The sequence below is a fragment of the Aplysia californica genome, unplaced genomic scaffold (assembly GCF_000002075.1).
Source record: "Aplysia californica isolate F4 #8 unplaced genomic scaffold, AplCal3.0 scaffold00259, whole genome shotgun sequence".
NCBI lineage: Eukaryota > Metazoa > Mollusca > Gastropoda > Aplysiida > Aplysiidae > Aplysia > Aplysia californica.
The window spans coordinates 809,762-814,530 of NW_004797529.1; the positions used below are offsets into that span (position 1 = coordinate 809,762).

At 41.6% G+C, this 4,769-nt stretch overlaps 1 protein-coding gene across 1 annotated transcript in view; it reads left to right on the forward strand.

Annotated features, from left to right (window-relative positions):
• Positions 1-3,905: 3,905 nt before the first annotated feature.
• Positions 3,906-4,769, forward strand: part of LOC101863680 (NF-kappa-B inhibitor cactus) — a 6,272-nt gene continuing 5,408 nt past the window's right edge. The window contains exon 1 of the mRNA XM_005100759.3: positions 3,906-4,143. The gene's annotated coding sequence lies outside the window, so the exon portion shown is untranslated. The remainder of the gene's footprint in view (positions 4,144-4,769) is intronic.

The window sequence follows — 4,769 nt, forward strand, 5'->3', positions numbered from 1 at the left end:
CCCCCCAAAGCAGTGCATCTGTGTGCGGGAGTACGTCTCCGAATAGTTCCTGGGTGCTCGCCGGAACAGTGAGATACACCAGCTACAAAAATAATCAAGTATATAAAAGTGCGTTTGTGTTTGCACTGTAGTGTTGAATGATTTTACTGAATTATTTCGGTGACCATGTACTGAACACGCCTCGAATAAATCCACCAGTTGTTAACCCTATCCGTACGTCGTGTTTTACGATCGCATCCATACGCTTTTAGGAACTCTGGCCACCACTTTCCAAAGAGGAAATTTACTCGTTAATCCGACCCGTACACTTTGCATAGCAGTCTGTCTGACAGACTCTGTCAAAATGATTTTTTGAGAAATACTGAAAGTTTCAAAGAGATCTCCGTACTAGAAGTATTCTAAAATGTGAAGAATACAACCCCTGGGGTACAAAATGACCCCAGGGCGTACGATTGGGTTCATTTCCTTGTAGCTGGAAGCTTGGCTTGCGTCCAGACGTGCTGACCCAAGGACCGAGAACCGTAGTTTGGTGACCCCTGCTATAGTACAGTTAATAGTTTTAGTAAGCGTTTCACGGCACTTGCAACACAATAGGGACATATAAATGCCGAAGATTAGAGGTGTTACAAGAGAGTAATAAACACAAAAAAGAAGGAGGGGAGATGAGGACGATAGATGTTTGATAGGAACGAAGGAGCAAACCACACCAGAGCATCATAGTTTGGTGACCACTGCTTATACCTATAGTACAATGGAGAATCTTTGGTACAGTACAGTTTCTATTAATAGCTTCTCACTGCACACATAGCCGTACCGCTGAATATAAGTCTCTACTGATGGGGTATAGTATAGTTTCTATTTATGGACAACAAAAGACTAGAAAAGGGGCTCTCGTTATTTATGGACAGCAAAAGACTAGAAAGGGGGCCTATCGTGGCCTACAGGTTAATGTGTTCGCCTCTCATTCAATAGGTACTGGGTTCGAATCCGGATAGCGACAGAAAATTTTCTTCTCCAAAATATTCTCTTTTCACACCCTTTCCTGCTCTATAACATTGTTATGTCGTCAACTTTCGTCTCCACTTTCTGCCCCCACCCCCTCACCTCCTTTGCCCCCTCCTCTAGGGCTCCCGACTCTTTCTGCAGCCTTTCTACTGCTACTCCTTGGCTCCTTCCTACTGCTGTCTTTCAGATACACCCCTGATCTTATGGTAGGAAAGATCTACACCTAGCCTTCTCGGACAAGGGCGAAAAATCTCGGAGGCCCCGTGTGCAATTTGCGCACGTTAAAGATCCCTTGGTTGTCTAAAATCGATAAGAGTAGGTTTCGGTCCCCACACTGGGAAAAATTTAAAATTTCCTACCAATGTTTGACATGTACTGCACGTTCGTATGACCTTTTGCAGTTACGAGCGCAGTAAGCATGCAATACCCCCCCCCTTTCCCCCAACCAAAGCACGCGCACACATCAACAGAAATAACAGAAATTAGATGTTGAGGAGAAAATAGGAGACTCAGCTCAAACCGGACACCATCAAAAGCGGCGTATTTTCCCAGTCAAGTGGCCGCTGTGACGTGATCTTGGCGATATCTCGACAGTCCAAACTTCCTCCACGAGTGACGCAAAATGGTGCGAGTACTTACTGAGGCATCGTGGGGAAATCAGGCGCTCGTCAAAAATAATGAAATCAAAGAAATCGGCATTCAATGTGAATATTTTTTCTGTCTGTTTAGCTATCTTTATCGAATTTTTGTTTTTTGACTCAACACCTTAAAGGTCCATTTAAGAACACATTTGTGTTTGGATTTTACTGAAAAATGCTGATTTACGACATACAAATGTAAATTTGCATTGTCTAAGAACTCCCAATTATGCTTTGGAACTCGCTTAACTTTGGCGGCCAATTTCTCGCTAGTTTTACCTCTGAAATCAGGCGACCCTCATCTTCTTCAACATCAAACATCCAGACTTCTATTCATGATAGATGAGTATTTTTGGTTTCGCCAAGAACGAGACAAATTAATGAAGAGGCTTTAAATAACTCCACTCCAAATGTCCACAAATTGACGAGCGCCTGATTTCACCAAGTCGTCACACATTATTACCACTACACTGTTCTCACACTCAAAGACCGCAGAGAAGTAATAATACAATCTGAAAAACTACAGGGGGATTTTGTTTCCATAATTCTTCCCGGGATAGTCTCGCTCCGTAGTTGTAATCTCCTAGAGCAGAAGTTCCGGAGCTTTATTATCCAAGCGTGGCAGGAAGTGAGTTAAGGAGGAACGCAGTAAATGGTTGGGTTGACGTGTGTGTTTGTTTCTCTCTCTCTCTCTCTCTCTCTCTCTCTCTCTCTCTCTCTCTCTCTCTCTCTCTCTCTCTCTCTCTCTCTCTCTCTCTCTCTCTCTCTCTCTCTCTCTCTCTCTCTCTCTCTCTTTCTCTCTCTTTCTCTCTCTCTCTGCGCGTGTGTGTGCTTGTGTGTGTGTGTGTGTTTATGTGTGTGTGTGTGTGTGCGTGTGTGTGTGTGTGTTTATGCGTGTGTTTGTGTATGTGTATGTGTTATATATACGCAACGTTCTATGATTGGGCGAACTCATAGACTATGCGTATATGGGGAGATTTTAAATGAATGAATGAACGAACGAATGAATAAATGAATGAATGAATGACACCTTATTGAAACCCGTGCGAAAATTCGGCAGCAAACACATTCTATATTATCCATTATATTCAAACCCATGAAAAAAACTACAAATTACACCAAACACACACAACAATATTAACCCGATGCACACAATAACTTTACAAACACGCCATTGCTGGTCGCCACTATACAGTGCCCATGGGTAAAAATATGGCATCCTTGTCGCAATAGAAAATCTTTGTCTTTGTACGTTTTTGTCTACAGATACTACCTCTCCCTTTTCCTCTAGATATCCTACATGATAACAGTAATCTTAAAGATGATGATAGTAATTATGATAGTTACATTCAGAAAAACAACAGCAATGATGATGATGATGATGATGATGATGATGGTGGTGATGATGATGGTGATGATGATGATGCATCACCCACCCACAGTCAGTGTTCCCCTCATCCCCCCCCCCCAAAAAAAAAGATTTTGAAAAAAAGGAAAAATAAAGAAATTACAATAAAATAAAATAAATAAATAAATAAAAAGACTGCGCCGCGAGTTATTTCCTAAAGTAAAGTTGATGTCACAGAGTATCATTTATAATTATTATTTTAGTCATCTGTGGACTATAATTGTAATTATTGCAGGGCGTTGCTTAAGTCATGTTTCAGGAAGAATTTTTTCTACCGTACCACCGTATTTTTTTATCTGACTCTGACGGCCAGCCCACCTCAGCTTCCAACAATTGCATCTACGTTGGAAATATTAACATTCCTGTCATAGTAGTCTATAAATTAACTGTCATAGATAGAGGGGAAACTACAGGAAGTTTCGCTTTTCCTAAAATCAAATTTCGCTGGAGGTTACCTAAATAAGTATTGCATTGGTTTTGGTGAGCCGTGTTACAGATCCTTCCCTCTAATCTGCGTCGGCAAATTGGAATACCTGTTGTGACTTCTCTTTTTATTCCGGTCTAAAACCTGCTTTCAAGATTGTTTTACTTATTAACACTTTATCCGGATATACACAACCATCCTGTAGTGTTATTTCCCGCCTTCATAACCCGGCTAAACAGATCCAGTGTCCCGATTAAAGGTGTGCTGTTACCCGGATCTTCGCTGACGCCGCGCCGTAGCTGGGGGAAAACCTGATCTTTCGCCGCCGGAGTTACCGCGTATGTTGACCTACTTTTCCCTCCCTGTCCAGTGACCAGCCACGTCTCGTGCGCCTGATAAATTCACACACACACACACACACACACACACGCGCGCACAAGGGGTTCTTGGGTTTTCCCACAGGCAACTCGACTGCGTGAAAACCCAGTCTCGCTGTGAAGATATAAAACCACGACTTTTCTCTTTCGTTCGCCCTCACAGTTGAAATCAACAGTTGATACAGCAAAGTGGGAGATTTGTGTTGGAAAATCTACTAAAGTACAGTGTTTAGGAGGACATTATTGAAGTATTATTAATTCTTCTTCTCTGTAAACGGCTACGGATATTTGGTAAGTAGATTAGTCCAATTCTTTTCTGTGTGTAAGTGTAAGTTAGAGTGTGTGTGAATCATTGTTAGCCTTCCTCTGAAGGACTAGATCTAGATCTAGATCTAACTTAGTAGTTCGTTTGTTTCAGTTAAAAGTAAGTGTTTTACGGCACTTGCAACACAATAAGGTCATCTAAGTGCTGAAGATTAGAGGTGTTACAAGTAAGTAACAAACACTAAAAAGAAGAAGGGGGGATAGAGACGATAGATTCTTTTTACAGGAAAGAAGGAGCAAACCACACCAGACCAGTTCTTGTGATCGCTCTACAAATTCGATCAGGCCACAGAAAGAGGGTCGAGTAGCCTGGTAGCCGCTGAATCATGGCTGGCTGGTACTATTAGATTAGTTACAAATACCATGTACTATTGTATACTAGTGGTAGGCTACGTTGGTGTGTCATTGCATGGTGGATTCTCGACTTTCAACTTACCGCATTGAACATCATGTTGTTGGACTAAACTCGCTGCGCTTTCTCGGTCTTATTGTTTGTTTGATTTATTTATTTATATTTTATTTTGGTTGTACGCAGCTTGTCAGTTTTAAACAGTGGGTTTGTTTGGGGGTTTTTTTGTTTTTGTTTTTTGTTT